The sequence below is a fragment of the Toxotes jaculatrix genome, chromosome 19, assembly GCF_017976425.1.
Source record: "Toxotes jaculatrix isolate fToxJac2 chromosome 19, fToxJac2.pri, whole genome shotgun sequence".
NCBI classification, from domain to species: Eukaryota; Metazoa; Chordata; class Actinopteri; family Toxotidae; genus Toxotes; species Toxotes jaculatrix.
Genome location: NC_054412.1, coordinates 1,900,905 through 1,925,341, shown reverse-complemented (window position 1 = coordinate 1,925,341; position 24,437 = coordinate 1,900,905). Strand labels below are relative to the sequence as shown.

Sequence of the window (24,437 nt, the reverse complement as noted above, 5' to 3'; positions counted from 1 at the left end):
TGAAACACTACACACATCTCAGCAAACAGACACAACAGAACGAGGAAAACAAACGTCCCGCGTGTCCTGTAAAGAAGAAGAAAATTAGGCTGCGTCCTGCTTTTCGTTTCTGTCTGGCCAAAGAATCTCATCAGCGTCACAGGCGATGTCCTCGCTGGTCAAGCAGAAGGGAAAGGGTCGGCTGACATGATGAATCCAGGCCCCGACGTGCTTCAGCAGCTTCAGACGGACGACAAATTAAAGGAAAAACCCAAATAAATGAGCGGAGAAACAAAACAGATGCTTCCACACAGGCGCGCTGCGTGGTACAATTAAGCAGTTAACATCCCATCATGCTCTGTGGCATGTGTAAAAATGCTGAGCGGGACCAGTTGATTCTGATTCTGATTTGTGTCCAGATGGAGAGAGGAACAGATCTAAGTGGGAAAGAGGGTTTAGTGTGATGTGTAAGGAAAAACAGAAGAGAGAAAAAAAAAAGCAGCTATTCCTTGAGCACAAACTGCCCTGAATATTTCATTACACCGGTATAACATAATAGCTCCGTCTGGGCTGGAGTGCTCCTGATAAGCTAATGCTGCTCTCACCTCACTGGATCTCAGGACACAGCTAAATGAGCAAAAATTTCATTCTACATTTCCACACATCTCGTCGTCCCCTTTCACAAGTGGACGAAAAACGCTCTGCACTCTCAAGCACATGAACAATGAATACTCACAAATCATCTTTAAAATGGATAAAAGCAGTTTTGTGTCTGGGAATTTGCAGAGAAATGGATTTAATGTCAGAGTATGCTGGAAAAGATTTTACTCAAACGAGACTTAAATTATCTGGTAGTTTGAGTGATCGTTCCTAAAACGTATCCGGGCGCGAAAGACGCTTTACTCACGCTGATTCTTGTCGAACGCTCTAATTTTACTGATTTTACTGATTTTACAGATACTGTTATCTGAAGCACCATTCATTTCAGATCATAGTTCGCTGGTAAAAACTGAGCAGCAGATTCGGTCCTTTGGGTTGGTTTGTCTCAGGCAGCTGTGACTGACAGCTTTGTCCCGCCCCCCCCCCCCCCCCCCCCCCCGAAACCCTGAAACACTGACTGCTTTTATCATAGACCTTGTAGCCGAGTGTGTGTGTGTGCGTGTGTGTGTTTGCGCATAGTGGCGTAGTTTGCTTATGTAACACTAAACTGGATACCCCTGATGTCTCTGAGACCAAAGTGGCTTCTATGAAACATACACATAACTGGAGTGTCTGCGGGGACAGCCCCGAATAATTTTAGCTTTGTGGGGCAAGCCTGAACTGGACGACGCGCAGAGGGACAGACAGAAGTACAAACAGACAGACAGAAAGAAAGACAGATGGTCATTGCCAAGGTTCAGCCGAAATGAATGAGTCTCAAATTGATGATATTCATAGGTTAGAGGCGATATGGTATCAGCAGAATGTAGCTTTGAATTTGACTGAAACATGAAAGTGAATTTATCCCACGTTTAACAGAGACTCACAGTAAGAATTCTTTTTTCTAAAAAGTAAATAATGCATATTTGTTGCAGGGTGTGTCTTTGCTCTGTCCCGAGGCCTGAAGTTCGCTCTGATCTGACCCGTAAATGTAAATCCAACCACAGCTGGCTCAGTTTGGGGGAGTTTTTGCAGAACTTTGGCCAAAGAATGGAAACCAAAGTTTGTCTGAGATCTGGACATGTCTGTAAAAACCAATCACTAAAGTTAAAATGTGCAGGTTTCGACTCCTTTGTACTGTCAGAGGCCTGCACTACAGTTCGTATGAGCCCTGTACAAATGAAAATGTCTGGTACAGCTATAGATAATTCTTCTTTGAATATGGACAGAAAACATTATTTTTCAGAAACTAACCTTTTATTAGACTACAAAAAACTAGAAGCGCCTCATGGCGGTGGTATGCCTCCGCGCGGCTGGGTGCCTGTTTGTAGCAGATGTAGAGGTAGAGGTTATGGGTGTGCAGTGGACAGTGTGTCCTCGAGCGCATCCACATTTGTGCAAGGTTTGAAGACAATCGCTCAAATCATGCAGAACATAAATATGGTCATAGTGACCATGACCTTTGACCTCCAAACTCATTTGAGATCACATCAGGTTTTTGGGAGCATTGGGTGAAAATCAGGTGTGTGATGAAAACAGCATGAACAGAAGTAACTTGTCCTCGTCTTTGTCCTCATTTGCTCCTCTCTGTCTTTTCCCATAGGGCCTCGGTTATGGCACCATGTGACAGGTGTTCCTCCCCCGCTGCAGGAATAAGGTATGTGGGCTGGTTTGAGTTGGTGTTGATTTTCTGTAATTAAAGTCAGGGATAACCTTTGTGTTTTGAGGTTTGACTCGTTAATTTTAATGAACAGAAGTTTGGGGTAAACACTGTGTTTTTTTGGTAATCAGGCTGAATCTGCTGTGTTCTCCACTCAGGGAAGTTTATGGTAACCTTTAAGAGCTGACGTCAGCCGCTGTTGTCAGCTGTACCTGCACAGCCGGCTACTGCTGTGTGTTTGAGTGTGTGGTGTGTGTGTTTGAGTGTGTGTGTGTGTGTGTGTATGTGTGTGTGTGTGTTATAGAGGCAGGCAGGATTCTCTTTAATGAGGGTGAACTCGAGGGTTTGTGCTTAGTCTTTGCTCGGCCTGCTGGGAAGGTTGCTGGCATACGGGTGTTTGTGTGTTATGTGTGTGTGTCTCTGTGCGTGTGTGTTGCCCTTGTTATAAGTGGGAAGCCCCCTATACATGCTGCACGACTTCTATTAATGAACGCCACCTTTTCAAGTAAGTCGAGTCGAGTGTGTGTGTGTGTGTGCATGTGTTCGTGTGTCTGCCACCCCCAGGGGGCAACAGGTGCCGTGGGCAACATGAAACCCTGTAGAGTGACAAGGTGAGAGAGAGAGAGGGTGCGAAGTGATGGGAGAAGTGTGGGTGAGGGTGAAAAGCAGAAAAACTGAGCAGAGAGAAAAGCTAAGACGAGATACACCACATGGCCAAAAGTATGTGGACACACACCACATATATGTGATTTAGGGATGCAAATTATCGATTAATTCATTAATCGTTAGTTGATTGACCTTATCGATCGATTAACGATTAACTGATAAGCGGCTTTTTTCCTGAGAATGTAAATTTCTCATGGTATCAATAGTGTCTTTAACATAGAAAGCAAAATATACTGAATAAAAATGCATGTTATATTGCTCAACTGATGTTTTATTGTACCAGTTGGGATACGGTACAGACAATGGCATTTATGTAGTTTAACAAAATAAAATTATGCACAGAAAATTAAAATACATAAAAAACAGTTGTGCACTGGCTCAAGCTGTTGCACGTGAAACATTAAGCAACATAAAATAAATTTTAAATAGAAATCTAAACAATATGGGTAGGCTTAGCCTACACAATATTAAGCCTATATATAATAATCTGGTAAACTACTTATATGAAAAACTTGAAACATTAGCAGCAGGATTTATAATCCCCATTGGTCTGAGAAAGGTAACAGTAAGATTACTAGCCCTGGAAACTTCAAATTAGAACTGAACACAACTTAAATCATCCCTGAGGAAGGTGACAGTAAAATTAGAGGGCGTCCCTCAGAACAGTCAAATGAAGATATAGACTACCTCTCCTGAAACAAAAACATTCCTGTCTCAATGTGTTTTGAATAGGCTCCTGACCTAGACCCCTGTATTTTTGTTCAAGAAAATAAGCATATTAACATGGTCAGGAGTAAGTCGTGTGCGCAGCCTGTTTACAGTGAGACCAGCTGCTGAGAATACGCGTTCAGATGGGACCGACGTGCCCGGTATGCACGCAAATCCTCTGAGTAATGCCCTCCGCTTTCCTGTGGTCACATACCCGCCTTGCCACCACATCAGCGATTGTAGGTTGTGATGGCGATGGACTTCCTCCCTGCAACACGGCTGCATGCAAGTTATGAAGGTGGTATCTTAGCGAACTCGTAGAGCTGTTGAACTTAAACGTAGTACTGCAGAGTTTACATTGGGCGTCTTTATCATCATTAATTAATTTGAAATGCTCCCACACTCCACTCCGTTTTGACCGCCTCATGTTTGTGTCGGGTCTCGCCACCCGCGAGAATCTCGTGTAAAGTTCAAGTACGTCCTGTGGAAAACGGCCTTGGATTACAATGTTAAATTACCGACAATTAATTTAATTAATCGATTAAATTCTTATCGACAATTAATCAATAGTCGATTAACCATTTACATCCCTAATGTGATTTGTTAAATGTCTCGTTCCAAAGCCTCGGGCCTCAGTGTGCTGCTGTAACACGCTCCGCTCCTCTGGACCCGGCTGCAGGGATCGGATCCCATTCAGACACAGGAGCGTTAGTGAGGTCCGGCACCGACGCTGGTGATAAGGTCTGACTCTGAGTCGCTGCTCCAGGTCATCTCAGAGGGGGGGGGGGGCCGTGAAATATACAGACACGTGCGTCTGCATACTTTTGGCCTTATAGTATAAAAAGGGGTTGACAGAATGACAGATAGAGATGGAGGCAGATAGAGAGATAGTGGAAGAGAGAGGAAGAGAGCAAAAGACAGGGAAGCAGAGATAGACAAATAGACGGAGAGATAGTTTTCACTGCTGGAATCAGGGACAGCTGGCCTGTGTGTGTGTGTGTGTGTGTGTGTGTGTGTGTGTGTCTGTGTCTGTGTCTGTGTCTGTGTGTGTGTGTCTGTGTGTGTGTGTGTGTGTCTGTGTGTGTGTGTTGGCATGGCTTGGTTGCATAACACTCGACTGGGTCCCCCTGTGGCTCAGAGGCTAAAGTGGTCCCTCTCTCTCTCTCTCCATCTCTCCCTCTCTCCCTCTCTCTCTCCCTCTCTCTCTCTCTCTCAGTTCAATCAAATGAAGCTTTATCGACTTGACGTTTTGATAAAAACAAACAACACATACACGCTGTCAAAGAAAACAAAGAGAAGTTCAGAACTGGTCACAGACGTGTCAGATTCGAATGAACGCTCTGTTTTTGTGAGGCTCTCCTGGGCGCTGCACTGAGAAGCAGAGGTTTTAGGACCACGCTGTGTTTCCCATGGTGCTTTGCTGTGGGGAAACTCTGCTGTGGAAAGAACAGCCCTTGCATTTTCTCTGCTCCACTTGCAAAGATACTGGCTGCTCTCTGGTGTTTATAGAGGTGTGTGCGTGTGTGTGTGTGTGTGTGTGTGTGTGTGTGTGTGTGTGTGAGTTTTTGTGCATCATTTTACAAGCACTCTTGCAGTCATGCAAAGTTGTGTGTGCGGCCATGCATTTCAGGTGTACACATAATGCTTATGTGTGTGTGTTTTTGAATATGAGAATATATTTGTATATACATTTGAGTGTGTGTGTGTGTGTGTGTTACACTCTGGGCTCTCTCAGGCATTCTCCGTTGTTTGCATGCAGGTATGTGTGCTGTTCATAGTTATACATTAATGTCTGTACTTGCATGTGCAGCCTGGTTGTGGTTTACACTGCACCACCAGCCAGGACAACAGAAAACAAAACACACTTATCCACTTCATTAGTCTCAGATAGCTGTCTAACATCAGAAACAGGCACTGAGGTGGTTTAACATGCAGTGTAGCTGTTTACCTTTGCCCTCATTTGTGTGTAACACAGAAAAACCAAGACAGATGCAACCGCGTTTGTGATCCGGCCAACGGAGACACACATACACGGCTAACTGTAAACAAAAGTGCATTAAATTGCATCTGGATTTTATCTGGACATGAGACACTTCGAATGTCAAGTGTGAATGGAGCCTAAAAAACTCGCTTCTGTGTTGTGTGATCGATTAACTGATCGATTAACTGATCGATTAACTGATCGATTAACTGATCGATTAACTGATCGATTAACTGATCGATCACGATGTTCACAAGAAAAAGGAAAGAAAAAAAAAAACCAGTGCAACACAAACTCAGCTTCACTGGTTCCTGCTGGCCTCATGCTGACTTCTCATTGACTGAATCCACCCACAACTGGCTGCTGGATATCAGACGTGTTTAAACAACTGTTGCTGGGTTGGCGATGCCAAATGCTGGCGTTTCCGGCTGGATCCACATTGTGCCCTGTCACTCACGGGAACAAGTGAAAGTAAGCCTGGGGATCTGGTCAGCCAGCACCAGACTTAACAGAGCGTAAGACAGACGGAGAGAGACGAGAGGGAGAAAGAAAATAAAACGCTCACAAAGAGGCATTTAAAGAGGAAAACAGACTAAGACGGATCGATTATATAAAGAATGAAAGGAAAAACTAGGAAAAGCAGAAAGAAAGGACTGAAGAAGAGTCAGGACAGAAGAAAGGAAGGACATGGTGAGGGTAGACATGAGAGACTGACACAATGACAGACAGAGAGGACGAAAAAAGTGAAAGACAAAGAAACACAAGACCAAGACAAAGGGAGACAGAAATAAACCACTTTCAGGGAGACAGAAAGTAAAATGACAGAGGGACAAAGACCGAGACAGAAGTGGAGACGAGGATGAGACGCTCCTGGTCATATTTAATCATCAAATATTAATGCGGTAAAGATGGAATACAGGAAATTAATGTTCCCCATTAACAAAGAAGAAGAGCAAGCAGGGGGTCGTAATGACAAACGGCCATTCAGCGCTTTACGTTCTGTTCTTAACTGGATCGCTTCCGTGATTTGAGGTCACGTCCTCCATGGAGACCCGAACACTCGTGTGATCCGTAAACATTTCCATCGTGTTTACCTGCGTCTTCCCCTTTCACTCTGTTATTTTAGTTTAGATTCGTAACCATGAGTTCCTCATGCTTTGTGCTCGCTGCAGTCACGTTTCTCTACAGCACTACCCCAAATTCACCTGTCACGATTTTACTTTCATTTTGTGTGATGTTTCTGCAGGTGGCGCTGTTGTCATTGGTAGTTAACAGTCTTACTGACCCAGTTTCTCTTCCTCTGTTTACTCCAAACACATGCGATACGTCACTTCCTGTGGAGGAGGAAACAGCAGATATCGAATGATAAAGATTTTATGAGCTCAGTTTGTTATGGACTGGTTTGACTGTAAAGTTAAACGTATGCAGAGTTTTGGTGGATAACAAAAGACAAACATGCTAATTGTTTATTAGCTTTAATGTCCAGTGTCTGAGATCAGCTGGATTATCAGTGGAGCTTTACTCACTTTAGTCCCAAATAGACAGTGTGTTTTCTCACAGACACACACAGGGTTTCTTTCTGTCCGTTCATATTCATAAGACAAATGAGTCTCTGCTGCTATGCAGTGGCCTGTTTCACCAAATTTCAGCATGCAAACTGCCGTCTGCAATGAAACAATGTCTTCTACTTTCATTCTGACTCGTGCCAATGAACAGAAGCTCCATCTTGCAAATACATATATTTGCCAGATCTGCGTGTAAACAGCGCTCAGAAATAGCTTTAGCTTTAGCTTTAGGCGTCAGGACAATAAAGTTTGAGAACTTTGTCAGCAAAGTTCAAATCATGATTGTTTAGTTAGTATTCAACAACATATTCTGTATAGATAAGCCACCATCGGCAACATTTTAATGTTATATACTATCCAATGTTAACACTACTACAATTATAACATCAGAGTGTGTACATCTGGACCTGATACAAACATGTATAACAGATAATTCAGGCTCACCCCCCCCCCCCAACGCCCCGTCACTCTCCTTCTCCTCCTTTTCCCTCGCTCCCCCCTCATGATGGTGAGTGATCCTAACAAGGCGGATTATATATTTTCAGACTGAGAGCAATCCAGATATGATCAAGTATTTATGTAAGCCGCGCGCCGCTCAGATACATACAGAGCCCTCGACTCAACAGCTGTTTCATAACCAGCGGTTGCTGGTGTGTTTGCGTGTGCGTGTTACATGTTTGTGTGGACGTTAACGAGTCTGTGTTGTGTGTTAGCTGATAGTCAACAATAAAGCACTGAATTATAAATGTGCAGTTAATGCTTAGGAGACAACAGGCATCTATCTGGCCTAGTTAGAATTAGTGTGTGTGTGTGTGTGTGTGTGTGTGTGTGTGTGTCCATATGTTCCAAGCCACTAGCTGTTTTCTGTTTAATGAAATTAAACGTAATAATCTAAAATAATTTTAAATCCAAAACTCTGACGGTATCATGTGTAGTTAAACAGTAGAAGGACTATTTATAAATATTCGACTTCACGTGTGCATAATTCATACTGCTGTGTGTGTGTGTGTGTGTGTGTGTGTGTGTGTGTGTGTGTATGGTCATACATTATACATAGTGTATACATCAGAGTTAAACCAGGCGCAGACTGCATAGTGGTGAGGTTTGCAAATATATACTGCATTGTGTGACACACACACACACACACACACACACATGCACACACCAGCACTGACCTGAGGTTGGCCCACTGTGAATGCATGAATAATATCAAAGGCATTCTCAATACACAACAGGACGGGCCCCAGTCTCAGTGATAGACACACACACACACACACACGCACACACACACACAGAGTTAGAGAGTGTATAGACAGAGAGATCTTCTCTAAGTCTGTGTATGTTCCCATCACATCTCTGCACAGAGGAGGCAGATGCAAAGACGCCTGAATAAATATGCAACCATACGTCTCTATACTGTGAACGTGTTGCCGTACTTCATACGAATGTATGGTCTTACCTGATCACAGGTGCAGCTCTGTTTGGATTCAGGTTTGACCTACGTTAAATGTCTCAGGGCACAGGGCACAGTCAGGTACTGTGTGACGAGCAGCACATGAGACATCTTCAGTCAAATTAATAAACAAATGAATGTGTGGACTGTAGTTTGGTCTGGAGACAGTGTCTGTTCGTTTGGGGACGTTTCTGTTGCGTTGGCTGTGACTATGACGTTAAAGTGTCTCCTTTAGCCTGTGACTTCAGGATGTTTATGTCAGATGAACAGTATGAAAACTTTTTTTATATATAGTACATCAATTTTAGTTGACAAAAGTAAGCGGACAGGTTACGTGGTTTCTGATGCTTTGCAGGCAGTGAGTGTCTGTGAGCCACAGGCTTCAGCGGACACCTGCCGATGCTCTGCCAGGCTTCCTGCTTCAGGATCTTTTCACTTTCACCCACACCAACCCAAACAGACCAGAGTCTGGCATTTCTGACCCAGCTGTTGTTGATTTATTCATGTGTTGTTTTGTTTAGATGCTTGTTTGTCTGTTTCTGAATTAAAAATACATTGGTGTAAAAGGCATATACACTGTGCTGCATATGCACAAACACATACAGTACAAACACTGTATGTTTATAAACACAAATATGTCCGACTCTCTACTGTATCAGCGTCTTCAAGTCTCAGTGCACCAGAGTCTTATTGGTTCTTATTATATGTGTTGTGTATATACAGTATATTTATGTACAGTACAAGTGTGTGTGTGTATACACGTCCTTGCAGAAGTGCCTTATGTGTTGGCCCGGCGCCTTCCCCCCATCCGAGGCCCCTCCATCTATTTCTGGCTCTGCGTCACGCCTGGGCTTTACTCCTGTGGCAAGAGGAGTGTTTCTCTAGGGCTCCCACTCTGCTGTACACACACACACATACAGAAACACACACACACACCTTCCGACAGACACACACATACACTCATACACACACATGCCTGCCTGCCTGGTGAACGAGTGAGCGCACTCAGATGTAAACACAGAGTGGCGGACGGACGGAGGAACGGATGGAGGGATGAATGGATGGCTGCTGACGGACAGGACGCGATGGGAGTTTAAACTTGAGTGCATGTATGTGTGTGTGTGTATGTGTGTGACAGAGAAAGAGAGAGAGGGGAAGTGTGTATGAGAGGGTCGGCCGGTCGGTGTGTCTGTTACCGTGGCAATGGAAGGAGGGAGTGTGAAAACGGAGGAATGCTTTCGGTGATAGAGAGGGAGAGCTGGCCAGGTTGGTTCACAATTTATCTATCTATCTATCTATCTATCTATCTGTACTTCTCTGTGTCTTCCTCCTTTTTTTGTTTTGCTCTCTTTTCTTTTTCTAAGTCTGTTAAGGGGGTGCTTTCCTGTGTGTGTGTTTGTGTGTGTTTGTGTGTGTGTGCGTGTGTGTATGTCTGGTATATTGTAACCAAGCAGGGGGGATGTCCTCGTCCACTGTTGTCGTGGTGATGCAGCAGCCGTGAGTGACAGTGTGTGGTAATCGTGTGTGTGTGTGTGTGTGTGTGTGAGGCAAGGGTGGCAGTGACATAAGCCACTTCATCAGAAATTTACCTCTTCCACTCTCTCTCTCTCTCTCTCTCTCTCTCTCTCTCTCTCTCTCTCTCTCTCTCTCTCCTCTCTCTCCTCGCTCTCTCTCTCTCTCTCGCTCTCTCTCTCTCCATTTGTTTTCTCACTGTTTTTGAATGTCTCTCTCCCTCTCGCTCTCTCTTCCTCTCCGTCTGTCCATCCATCTATTCAAGCCTTCATCTATCTTCACCCTCCACTCTCTCCCAGGGTGCTGTTAATGGACACACACACACATACACACTGGACAGCTGACTGTCTCACACAGTGGTGTCAGTTCCCTCCATTAACTGAGGGGTGCCACCACAACACACACAGACACACACACGCACACACACACACACAGACACACAGGGTGTTGGTCGTCTCGAGCCTTGAGAGCAGTGATTTACAAGAAAATAGGTTGTACTCAGTGAGTGTGTGTGTGTGTGTGTGTGTGTGTGTGTGTGTGTGTGTGTGTGTGTGTGTGTGTGTGTGTGTGTGTGTGTGTGTGTGTGTGTGTGTGTGTGTGTGTGTGTGTGTGTTTATGTTTCACGTCTCCCTCGCTGCTGGGACCTCCCTTGCATAATAAGTTACTCTAGTATACACACACAAACACACACACACACTGACAGAGACGCACACAGAAACACACAGAGCAGAGAGGTGCGATTACAGTGACCTTGAGAGCGATTCCTTGTCTTCTTTTCCTTCCTCTTTTCTTTTTATCTGTTTTTTTCAAACTGCTTTTGACTTTTGCTTTTTTTTCGTTTCATTCCTTCTCTGCTTTTTGTCTGTTCTCTTCTTCTCTACTCTTCTTATTTCTTTTCCTGTCTCTTCTTCATTTTTCCTTTCACTTTGTCTCCTTGTCTTCTCTTTCATCTCACACTTCTTTCTTGTTCATCACTTCTGACCCTCAGAGAGACTTATTTTGAAATGCTCTGCTTTCCCTCCTCTCATTTCCTTTTCTCATCCCTTATTTCCTCTTGTCATCTCATTATATTTCTTAATCTCTCCTCGTGTCCTCCACCTCATTTCTTCCCTCTCCTTTCTTTTTCACCTTTATTCTCATGCCTCCTTTCATCCATCACCTCTGACCTTTAGGAAAGACTTTTAATTTGAAACACAAACCGTAGTAGTTGTACTCGGTCTGGATTTTGTGATCGACAGAGAGAAAGAGACAGTGGAAAACATACAGCTGTCTGTCTCTTTCTCTGGAAAAAGACAGCTCAGTAAATACTGTCGATGGAAACACAAATAAAGTGACAGATAGACACAAGCATGAGACAGGCTGTCACACAGACAGACAGATTTAGAAGCAAAAAGACAGACAGGCAGGCAGAGAGAGAGTGACACGAAAACAGAAGCAGGCAGGCAGACAAGTTGACATTCAGATGGACAAGTAAACAAATGGAAAAACAGAATAAGGACAGAATAATAGAAATAAGGACAGACAGACAGACAGACAGAAAGACAGACAGGAAGACAGGCAGTCTTCCTGTCTAAATACAAACAGCCATATGTTAAAAAAGCAGAGAGCAGCCAGACATGCAGGCAAATAGTGAGACAGAGGCAGACTGATAAGGCTGATACAGAAATACACAGTGTGAGAGACAAGTAGACGTACAGATGGACAGACTGACTGACAGACCTATAGACGGAGAGACAGAGAGACAGTCAGTCCCTGCAGTCCTAGAGGGAAGCGTAGGAAGTCCTGCTTGTCCGCCAAGTGTGTTAAACCATTTTTCCATTCACAAATTCTCAGACAGTGAAGTGTGCTGCTTCTGCCCTGGTATGTGCACGTGTGTGTTTGCTGTGCACGTGTGTGTTTATGTGCGTGCGGTGTGTGATCCTCCGGAGTCGGGTGAGTGGGCGATGTGTGTCTGAGACCACAGTCGATTGCCTTACTTCAGCAGACATAACCCTGTTCATTTGAATACGGTTTTCCTTTTCTTTTTTGTGTTGTTGTGCGTTTTTTTGTTGTCCGTTGTCTTTCGGACATGTGACTCTGAGGATGGGAATTTTCTGAGCTTCCCAGAAAGATGCTGTTGGCTCATTAACTGTAACCACATCTTCCCCTGCATGAAGAGCTAGATGAGGTTATAAACTTATAGCTACAGCTGTTATGTACCGACGATGACGGCTGAAAAACAATCACATTTTCCAGCAGAAGCAGCGCCTCATGCTAACGCTAACCTTTGACCAAAGAATAGTGCAGTGTTTCAGGTTTTTGAATGTGTTTTCCCTGCTTCCAGGCAGGTTTTCATTCATTTGCGTACGGTATGAAAATGATGCTGCAGAGACAGTTAATCCATCACCACGAACCCATCAGTCGACATCAAACACTGTCTGCTTTTATTGTTGTGTTACTGTTACTTGGTAAAGCCGGGCCGCCTCCTCTCAGGAAAAACCTTCTGCTGCACACACAAAGTGGTGCGTTGACTATTTTGAATAAAGTCACGGAACAGGAAACAGGATAGTTAGCATGAAATGTAGCTGATGTGCAGTTAGCAGCACGGATGGCTTTAGCAAAGGATGAAAGGCCGGAGAAATGATTCAGAAATATGAGCGATGATAAACTTAAATCCAAGGATACAAAAAACTGATTCATCTTTGTTTATAGTTTCTTTAAATTTCTTTAGTTTTAATTTCTTTAGTTGCTTTACTAATTAAAAAATGGATTTAGAGTTTGTCCTTCTGTCAAACTCTGCTTTTATCTTATGGTTTTGTTTTCCTTTCCATTCTTTGTGTATCCATCTTTCTGTCTGACCTATATTTCTGCTTCTTTGGTGTGTGTGTGTGTGTGTGTGTGTGTGTGTGTGTGTGTGTGTGTGTGTGTGTGTGTGTGTGTGTGTGTGTGTGTGTGTGTGTGTGTGTGTAGTAACTCAACCACAAAACTCATGTTACCAAATACAACCCAGCTTCCTCTTAGTGTCTTTAACACACACACACACACACACACACTCGAGGAGGACAGGTGGCTGCATCACCTTGACGTCCAGTTTTTACGACACACTCTACATTCATCTCTCTCTCTCTCTCTCTCTCTCTCTCTCTCTCTCTCTCTCTCTCTCTCTCTCTCTCGCTGCAGGTATAAGCCCCTTATACCTTCTGTGCTACAAACGCTGCCAGGACCACACACACACACACACACACACACACACACACACACACACACACACACAGCAGGTAGTGGCAGCATATCATAGCCTCTGGTCGCCTGGCAAACAGAGCTTCATGATGGAGGGATGACAGGAGAGAGAGGGATGCACAGATGGAGGGAGGAAAAAAGACGGGTTAGAAGGAAGGAGGGATGAAACAGAACGAACGGAGCGATGGAGGCAAAGGTAGAGGGATGTTGATGGAATGATGGAGGGAGGGAAAGAGTGAAATTAATAAAAAGAGTGATCAAGGACTAATGAATCACTGACAGAGGGAAGGAGCGACAAGGAGTCAAGGAGGGAGTGATGGAGGGAGAGAGGATGGTAGAAGGATGATGAGTGAGTCAAGACGAGGGGAGTGACAGGCAGAGATGAAGGGATGATTGGGAATGGGAGTGACTGATAAGAAAGACATAAGGATGACGGAGAATGAGGAGTGATGGAAGAGAGGAAATATAATTTGGAAGAGAGAAAATGAACGATGGAAGGAATCAGAAAGAGTGACAGAAGCAGAAATTGAGGGATGATCATTTGAATGAAGGATGAATGAGTGACAGATGAAAAGAGACATTTCAGAAGGAAAATAATCAGAATCAGAGAAACTTTATTAAAGACCAGTGGAAGACAGATATTGGTAGATGGAGGGAGTCACAGAAGGAGTGATACAGGTAGAAATGAAGGGATGATGAGGTGATGGATGGGAAAGAAGTGATTGAAGAATTGGGGACTGACAGAGGCAGAGATGAAGGGATGACAGAGAATTGGAGTGATTGAAAGTAAAGATGATAATGATGATTAAAAATGATAAGAACTTGGAAGAAGAGAGCAAAGAAGAAGAAGGGCAGCAAAAGGATTGATAGAGGCAGAAATGGAGGGATGATGAGGTCATGGAAGGGAAGTAAGTGATTGAAGGATTGGGGAGTGACAGAGGTAGAGATGTAGAGAGACGGAGGGATTATAAGGGAATGTATGAGTGATGAGACGGGTAATTTAAGGGGGAAAGATACAGCAGATGAAAGGATGATGGGATGACTGAGACAGAGATGAAAGTAAAGCTCAGTGATGAGAAGAAGAGCAGGATGCTGAGGGATGGTGGGCTCCTCTTTTCTTCCCCTGTCCCTCCATCCATTCCTTACCCCTCTTCTCATTTTGACTCCGGGATTCTTCTCTTCCTTCTGTGACGCTCCTCCTTCTCATCGTGTCATCTTTCTCTCGTTGTTTCCTCTCTTGTCCTTATGTCACCTCTCCATTCACCCCCCTTTCCCCTTTTCACACCTCCTCCTGTCCTCTTCTCCTCCTGTTTGTAACCCTTTTCTTCCTGTCCTCACTTGGCCTCTCCCATTCTCTTTTCTTCTAATTGACCATCCTCTTCTCTCTCCGTTGCTTTTGTGTTATTCCCCTCCATATTTTTTTATTCCTGTTTCATTCCATGACTTTCTGCTCTGCTCTCCTCTCTTCACCTTCATCTGAATTCAGCACTAACTGCGTTGCACATTGCAGCAACATGTTCAAAACCACACTCCTGACTTCTCAGGAAAGGCCCATCTGCTTCCCCTTCACTCTCCATCAAAACGAAAGGAAAACGATAAGGAGGCTCGGCGCTGTGAAGACACGGAGACTCGGAGGAGTTAACCGTTTTCTCTCTGCCAAACTTTCTCCAGCTCTCTCTTCTTTCTCTTCTTCCCAGAGGTGCAAACGAAAGTGTGTTTGAGTGTGTGTGACGGAGGAAAAAGCTGTGTGTGTGTTTGTGTGTGCGTGTGTGCGTGTGTGCGTGTGTGTGTGAGAGAGAGAGGATGGAATGTGGAGGCTCGTAAGTCACCTCTGATTTTCCACTCCCGCTGGGACACATCCCATTATCAGTTTTATATGAAACTAGGAAATTCCTCTGTGGTCTGTGTGTGTGCGCGTGTGCGTGTGTGTGTGTGTGTGTGTGTGTGTGCGCGCGTGTGCGTGTGTGTGTGTGTGTGTGTTTGTGTGTGTGCGTGAAGGGGCAAAGCTACATGTGTTGCATGTGAAAGTGTGTGTGTTCATGTGTGTGTTCGTATCAGGTGTGTGTGTGTGTGTGTGTGTGGTGTCTGGCTCCATAATGAGCAGCTTAACAGTGGAATAAAAACTGGGCATTTTCCTTCCCCTCTCCTTCCCCTCTCCTTCCCTCGACGGAGCAGTTCTTCCATAAAAATCCCAAAAATCAGTCTCAGGTTTCTCAGTCAGAGCAGTTCAGCACAGAAACACAGAAACATGCTGATGTTGAGGTGATTGTCAGTGGGATGACTGTTGGTTTAAAGTTTTACTTGCTTATTGTTTGGTTGGTGCTTTGGTCTGATTTGCTGGGCGGCTGATTGTTGGTTGGTTCAGTGTTTTAAAACCAGTTGAATCTTTTCGATCAGTTCCTGGTTACTGTGTTGGTCAGAGTTTCGCTGGTTTGTTGGCTGGTTAGTTCAGCTCGTTTTCAGTTCGCTGATCTGTTGATCAGATCGTCTAAAACGAATTAGCTTGTCGGTCCTTCGCTCGTGGGTGTGCTTTGAAAAGTTAGTCGATTCATGTGCTCGTCGAACGTTGTATTAGCTGCCCGGGATTGCTTGTCGTGTGGCGGATGTAAGAGTAGCGGCGGTTTGTATGGTTGCCCGCATGATAACTGGGTCACAGCCGGAAAGAGCCGGGTGACGCATAAACCGGACGAGGATACAAACAGAAATACCAGTAGCTGATGGCTGGAAGAGACGGGTTCACCAAGGAGACACGAGGAAAAAAGAGAACAGGGAAGAGATGGGAATAGAATCCAAATTTTTCCTCACCCGGTTCCCTTTTTACTTCCCTGTCTACAATGAACGGAAACTCAACAGAGGAATATTCCACACCTTTGTTTGTGCTGTGCCCTCTTGTGTCCTCGATCTCTCCATCTTCAGCTATGGAAAAAAAGGCAGGAAAGGAAGCTGAGTGGGAGAGATGTGATTAGCAGGAATTAATGCCTTGCTTTCACAAAGTCACATGGTTTTTTTTTTAACATCAACTCTCTCTCTCTTATTGGCCAGCACACGGAGCGCTCTGTCAGGAAAGATGGGAAGGAGACTGAGGCTTTTTATCTGCCAGCCTGCCAAAGTGACCAGATTCAGGCTTTTAAATGAGTTGGCTGTGAGTGTAGTTTAACAAATAGCATCTGTGTCCAGAGCCTGATCTGTCTTATTCCTCTGTGCCACAGGACTTTTAAAAACTCCATGAACACACATCCTAGAGTCAATCCCCCACACACTGTCCTGCTGCCCCAAATACTCACCACAGAACCAAACGTGGACAGTTGTCCCCAACTAATGTACTCTTTCCTCCTGTTTGCCAAAAAAAAACTACAGTGACCATCTGTTCTGGGAAATCACTGAGCCGTTTGAAGTTATGTATTTGCGGCACATTGTTTTAGGATTTGTCCTCAGAAGGAACCAGTGGTCTTGGAGTTGACAGATGCAGACGGAGCAGGGAAGCTCCTTGAGGCAAGTTTTGATTTATGATATTGAGCTATATAAAATAAAATTAGTTGGTTTGGTCTCTTTATGGCATTTCTTACCAATAAACGATGTGATGAAAGATACAGTAATAGCTTTATCCAGTAAATTGGGGGATTTTAAGCTTCTCAAGTGGCATTTGAAACCTCAGAAATGTTTTTGTTGAGCTAAAGTCTAAACCCTCTCTGTGATAAGATGGCATTAAGAATGTGGTGTAGTGATAAGAGAAACAAGACAGCGACTTTCCCCCAGCGGCTGATGTGCCCTCGTTCGCTTCGTTGCGTCTCTGTATCATTTAAATTTCTTAAAATGCTTTTACCAGATTTTCGGTGCTGACTCTCAGTGATGTCTTCAGACTTCTTCAGTGCAGGAAAGTTGCAGCGATCGTTGCGAGTAAACATGGAGGTGGTGAAAATCCGTCCTCTGGTGCTAATTACACGAAAAAGACTCTATTACATACAAAATGTGAGCGGCTTCATGTTGAAGAGCAATAATTTATGGGCTTTTCTTTTAAAGCGCCCGATGTCGCATGACTTACATCAGCTTCATCACGCTCCCATAAGTATGTTTACATTCACACTAATGATCTTAACCTGATTAAGGCGACTGCACAGTACTGAGTCCTGGAATCATATCAGCCGATCTAACACTGACTTCATCCAGCTCACATCGACTCGTTCAATCGTTTCAGGTAAAAAACTTTCCTTCCTGCAGAGACGGCTGCTCCTGGTGAGGGTGGCAGTTTGTGGTATTATAATCAATAACCAGACCTGATTGGTTGCACTGAGTGTAACTGGGTTATGGGTAAAACATGCAGAGGAGCTGCGTTGTAGATTAAGTGTGATCATGTTGTTAGAAATAGTCGAATGAAAAAGGCCCATCGCTGCACAGCTGGATGGCTTTATTTTCCTCTTTGGAAAAGCTCTCTACAGACGGATGAAAACACACACACACAGATGGCGAGGCAGATATGTGTGTGTGTGGTGTGTGTGTGTGTGTGTGTGTGTGTGTGTGTGTGTGTGTGTGTTTTGACAGACATGAAACAGAAAAACAGTGTCATAGCTTTTCCCTGCCTTCCTCCTGGCAGACCGGAGCAAAAGGACGACTCGGAAAAATCTGATCTCAAAACAGCCGTCCCACTGTGTGTGTGTGTGTGTGTGTGTGTGTCTGTGTGTCTGTGTGTGTGTGTGTGTCTCTGTCTGTGTGTGTGTGGCACATGTGACAGTCCACTTTTCTGTCACAGTGTGTTTTGATGTTTTCCATCCATTACGTTGTCGGCATGTGTGTGGATGTTTATGTGTGTGTGTGTGTGTTTGGCCTTTTCCGTCGGGGTATGTGTGTGTGTTTGTGTGTGTGTTTGTGTGTGTGTGCATGTGTGTGTATTTGAGTGTGTGTTTCCGTTCTGTGCCACATTTCAAACCATGAGGCAGAGTCGACGAATCAGATGAATTGAAGGAACTTTCCTGCTTGTGAGATTTCTCTCTCTCTCTCCCCCCCTTGCCTCCCCCCTTTATCTCTCACCCTTTCCCTTCCTCTCTTTTCTCCCTCTCTGCTCCTTGTAATTTTTCTCACCCTCTCTCTTTCTCTCTTTTTCCCCCTTGCCTTCTCTCTACCCCCCTCCCTCACTCCGTCATTTCTTTTAATCTCTCTCACTCCCCCTTTCTCCCCCTCTGCGTTTCCTTTCCCTCCCTCTCGTGCCTCCCTCTTAGTCTTTCTCCCCATCTTTTCTTGCTCTATCCCTCTCTCTTTCCTCCCCTTTCCCCTCTTTCTTCCACTCTCTTTCACTCTTCCTCTCCTCCCTCCACCCCTCCCCGTTTCATTTTTTCTTCCTTAAGGAAATATTTGGTGTGTGTGTTACTCTGTGTGTGTGATTGTAGAAAGGGAGGAGGGGGGTTTCTGCTTCACACCTCCGGTGACCACTTCCTCCACCACATCCTGTTTATTTCCTGTTGCGATAGTGACCGGACTCCCTCAGAAATGCAAACACACACACACACACACAAACCCCCGACTTCATCCACAAACATGCATACACACCATTTAACTGCTGGACTCTACACAAATACCAAGACTTGGAGACACACACACACACACTGACACACCACAAAAATCTACACACTCCAAGACACACATGCATAGACACACACAGTCAAGAAGCACAAACAGTGAACAAGCAGATATTTAACTCCTTAATGTGCAGTTTCCCGCCTCAGTTTTTAAATACTCAAGTAAAGTACAAGTACCTCATCACTGTGTCTTCTGTGATCTTAAACACAGTACTTGTACTTTGGAATCTTCTCGAACTGAAGATGTTTTCGAGCTGGACGGATGTTTGAGGGAAAGTTGGCTGCACAGCCGGAGTTTTTAATGACTGGTTTTAAAGGATTAATTTCACGAACACACTCTCACACACTCATCGGCGTTGTCTTGTGTGTTTTCCTGCAGGGTGGCCCCATGAGCACGCTTTCTGTCGGCACTCCCGCTGAAATCAAACTGAGCACGTGCAGACCATCAGGTAGGCTTTCCCAACAATCATTACACTTACCAGATGCAAGCGGTTCTTTTTCGAGCTGAAGTTACTCCACAGAGGTTTTTACAAGACACTATTTGACAGTGCAGCATGAGTTGTGTAACATGGATTGTGTGTGTGTGTGTGTGTGTGTGTGTGTGTGTGTGTGTGAGGATCATAAACACCAGTGTGAAACAGAGCTGTGTGTTTCAGCCAAGAATGTTCCCAAAAAGCTCATTTTCCATCCACTTATCAAACTCTTCACTCATGTAATTGGAGCCCTGGATCAGGGTGACTCGGGGTGACTCGGGGTGATTGGGGTGATTGGGGTGACTCGGGGTGACTCGGGGTGACTCAGGGTGAGTGGGGTGATTCAGGGTGAGTGGGGGTGATTCAGGGTGAGTGGGGTGATTCTGGGTGAGTGGGGGTGATTCAGGGTTGTATCCTTAACCTGTGAAACATCTTCAACTTTGGGGGAACCAGGTGTATAAAGGGCTACAAGAGCCACATTGCTGACTCAAATTAAAGCTGAAAATCAGCAGTCTGCCCCCCCCCCCGTCACTTCATAATTCCAAATCCACTGTGCCTGATTACAAAGCCAAAACAATGAAAAACAAATCGCTGTTCGTCTACTGCCTGACGTTACATTTAAAACCTTCCCCAAGCAAACCGCTGGCAGCCAGAGATCTCTGAGGCAGAACTAATGTGCAGCCTATCACTAGCTACTCTACAGACAGTGGTAACTACAGGCCTCTCTTGCCCCGCTCCATGTGATTGGTTTCTATGATGTATGAAATCTGTTACTGACCGTGGTGTTGCTGAACTGGTTTGACTGATCCTCTGACGGATCCTTTCTTGTTGTTACGGGTTGTGTTATTGTATGTTCCGGTTTGTGTGCTGTTGTGGTACTGGTTGTACTGGTTTCCTTTGTGTACCATAGCTTATCACCGGTTTGTTTTCCGACTGGCCGGGCTGTTTTCAGCGCAGCGTCCATGATGCTGTGAAAAGAATTCCTTCAATCTAAATAGTTACAACTGCAGGAGAGGACAGAATTTCAATGTGACCACAGCCAGAAATGGAACTGGAAGTCAGCTGTAAAACACACACACACACACACACACACACACACACACACACACACACACACACACACACACACACACTCACACACACATTCCAGGGAGCTAAATTACGATCAGTTGACGTAAGCAGTACTGATGATTTTGGTTCGACACAGACGCAGAGGTTCGTGGACAAAAAAAATGTATGTGAGAAAGCTGTAAAAGAATATGATACCTGCCCTGACATGCTTTCACACACACACACACACACACACACACACACACACACACACACACACACACACACACACACACTGTAATATAAACATTACCCAGGGACTACAAAGGTAGTACAAGTGGTGCGAGCCAAAATATGTGAAGATGTCATGAAATAACAAATTAGTACAACAGAAGATGTTGCAATGAGAAGATGCGTTTGGCGCTCTCTGGGGAAGTCAGAGCGAGGCTGCGATGATGGCTTAGTGCTTCATGATAACACACACACAGACACACACGCACACACACATACACAAAACACTGGCTTTCAGCAGCCTGCTGTGTGCCAAGGTTATGAAATAATTTGCCTGCGTGCGCCTTTCAACACAGTTCTTGTTTGCTTCTTTGCCTCCATTCAAGCCGAGACACGACTCGGGAGAGATAAAAATAGAACCTCGCTGACCTCTTCTTTCTCCCCCCTTGCTCTCTCCCTCACTCTCTCTCCCTCTCTCCCCCTTCCTCTCTGTCTCCAGTCTGATATTGTTGCAGCTGTCTTGCTCCAGTTGGGTAATGCTCGTGCGCAAACGCAGGCAGCGGGGTGTTTGGGGTTGAGGCTTCGAGGATTTTTACTCTCCCCGGTGGGAAATGTGGCTTTCATCAACACAATACACGCTCACAATAAACTAAATATACATAAACATAAGATCAAATGAAACAATAGACAGAGCGGTCCAGTGATTCACCGCTGAAATGCAGTGTGAGAGTTTGTTTGGTGCAGGTTTGTTGTAAATTTGTGCTTCAGAATACAGAATAAACATGAACGTCAAACTGTTTGAACTGGCTCAAATTACAGGTCACCACAGTGTTTGGATAGAACCAAACTCAAGGTAAACGCACCCTCGGTTTATTGACAACAAGTGAGAACCCAGTTGCCTGTGACAACCTCCAGAGGTGGTAGGAGAGGCATTCGGCTGTGCTGATATCATCGTCAGCATAAATCCAGTTTGTTTTTGCAGCCCCACGCACGGCAGCGACGTAAATGGAAATACATGTTCGCATGTGGACAGAACGAGGAAGTGCACGCAAAGCAAACAGGTGGCAAACAGCTGGAATAGTAACTTTAAACTAGCTGCGAGTATTGAAAATATTAACTCCTTAAAAAACAGCAGATCGTTGTGCAGCGTCTGCTGTCAATTAAGGTCTGAGCTAACAGCAATGACAAAAACGACAATCTTCTCAGCTGAACACGGCGTCCGCGGCTGACTTGTCGTTCTGGATCACTGTGTCTTTAAAGGAGGTAAATGTGAGCAGGTTAAGTGCCACTTTGAGACGGAACAGTATGTTTCCAACGCAAGACATGTCCCACTGCAAGGTTCAAAAGGGACATTAGATTAGATTAATTAGATCGTGTCCAGAAATCCAGTAAAGTAATAAATGTCCTCTGGCTAAATTCTGCTTTGACAAACACAGGATACTTTAAAACATGAGAAGAGAATCGTAACGAATGCAGACGGGTCCATAAAGTGCACAAGGAGTCACTGAGTGATTTAATGACTATGAAAATAATGTGTCACTCTGTATGTCATGATCTTCCCACTCACCAAATCTCAACCTAATTAAACACCTAAGAGAGATTTTGGAGCAGCGTGTTAGACAGCTCTCATCATCACCGTATCACTGTCGTCAAAACACAAAATGATCAAATATCATTTGGAAAATATGCTCATCCCTCCATCAGAGTTTTAGAGACGGGGAGAATTTATAACAGCGATAAATTTAGCTGTTTTCAGAGCCTTAAATTTGTCACCATCTGTAAAAACGAACATGTTACTTCCAGGTGTAACGGAGCTGATCACACTATTCCTCATGTTCTGCTGGAAAAAAAAAAATCTGCTAATGATCTAAATACATGGATCAAGGTGCTAAAAGGCTCGGCTACAGGTGCGTGCTTCTGTGATCACAGTGATTACACAGACTGTGAGTACAATTATCGAGCTGATTACTAATCTAGAATATCTTGTGATGAAAAGTAACCACAAGCATCTAATCAGTTAAGGAAACATTACACATTATACAACCTGCTCAGCACCAAACAGAGCTAGAGTCAGACATTTCTCTCTCTCGAGAGGTGGTGGAGACCAAAAGCAAAGCTAAAAATAAGGTGAATATCCAATTTCCAATGCTGTTTGCTAGTTATATTAATATAAAGTATAGAAATGTTTGAAACTTATCTTAAAGGAGGCTTTTTTTTGTTTTGTTGTCTAAAGCAGGTTTGGTTCCTGTGCTCTTTTCATTGTGAAGCATGGTTTTAGATTCTGCCTGTTTCTGAACTGGTGAGACCAGTTTCTTGTCTGTTTTCCACTGCAGACAGTGTGTGATGCTTTAATTTGACCATTCCCTCCTGCAGCTCCTCCGCAAATCAGCTGTAAACTTCAACATTTTGCTGAGCGTGCAGTAACAGGGAGTGAATAATGGCCGAAGGCTCGGTGCTGCGCAGTGGCCATGTTGTACCCAGATAATCTGCATCGATGTACAGTGACAAAATATTGTGATTGTGTTTGCACACACACACATACATATTACAGTAGATGGCTGTGTGTGATCTGATGATAATCCAGCTGGTTTGCAGAGAAGCAGACATCACACCAACCCAGTAATTAGCCAATCAAACATGATGTAACTGAGCAACTTCCGTTTTCTGTGGTAAAGATGAGGGAGTTTTCGAATAGGAAATCCCGCAGTTTGCTTATGCTCAGATTAAACTGCTGAATACGTCCATGCTTGGGATCCCAGACCAGGTGTTGGAGACCTCTCAGGATGTTCCAGGGGGAGCCGTTACCAAACTTTTCAGGTCAGGACTTTTTTTTCCAGGACATTTTTAAGCAGTTGCCACTTACGGCGATGAACTTTGACCCTGAACTTCCCATTTTCAGTGTATTTTATTGAGTTGTTACTTGAAAGAAGTTTCCCCTTTTTCACAAGAAGCTGCAACATGATTAGAAGTTCATATGATTCGAAACTGAACTTTCAGCTTCGTCTTGTGACCAACTGGGAACCGGTCCAGGGTTTTGATTTAAGTCCTGTTACTGCACGCTGGTGAAAACAGAGAGAAAATGAATGAATAAATGAACAGCTGACCCAGAATCCCGATTCCCAGAGCGCCTGAACCCTGGAGACCTGCATGGCTTCAGCATAAGCATGTAATAATCATAATTTAATACCGCTAATATCACTTTGGCTTGTGGTTTGCACAACAGCAGAAAGTCAAGTTTTTAAACGTGGATTTCATTTTTTCCATTAGGTAACAGACAAGTCTGTAAATACAGGACATATTTATTCCACTTCAGCTGAAAAGCATGTGAAAATGTGAACGTGGGCTCTCAGCTTAGACTGATAGCAGTTTGAAATCTTGAGGACGTCTTGGCTGGTCCTCACCTCGTCAAACGACTGTGTGACAGTAGGATTAGGTTTTGACTTTGTTTCAGGGTGAAGGTCAGTGATCGTCCTCACAAGTGTATAAATACAAATGTTAAAGGCTACTCAGCTGTAAAGGAGTTTCTGATTCCTCCTTTTCGTCCACGGTTGCCCAGTTTGCGTGGTTTTATTTTGATATATTTCAAAGTAAAGGACTTTATAAACGAAGCACCTTTAGTTATTTTTCCAAGTTGCTGTTTGTCTTTTCCTCTTTGTTCCATCTCTGTCTCTCTCTTCTCTCCCTTTACTCAGTTAAATTCAAACATCCATCACTGGCACGACTGTCACTAC

At 44.3% G+C, this 24,437-nt stretch overlaps 1 protein-coding gene across 2 annotated transcripts in view; it reads left to right on the top strand.

The window, feature by feature from the left end:
• Positions 1–24,437, top strand: part of hivep2a (HIVEP zinc finger 2a) — an 88,183-nt gene that overhangs the window by 21,353 nt on the left and 42,393 nt on the right. Inside the window, exons 3-4 of one of the 2 annotated variants that reach the window (XM_041065180.1) lie at positions 2,222–2,275; positions 19,332–19,401. The gene's annotated coding sequence lies outside the window, so the exon portion shown is untranslated. Of the gene's footprint in view, positions 1–2,221; positions 2,276–9,648; positions 9,918–19,331; positions 19,402–24,437 lie in introns of those variants that run through there. The other variant, XM_041065182.1, reaches the window with a different exon arrangement.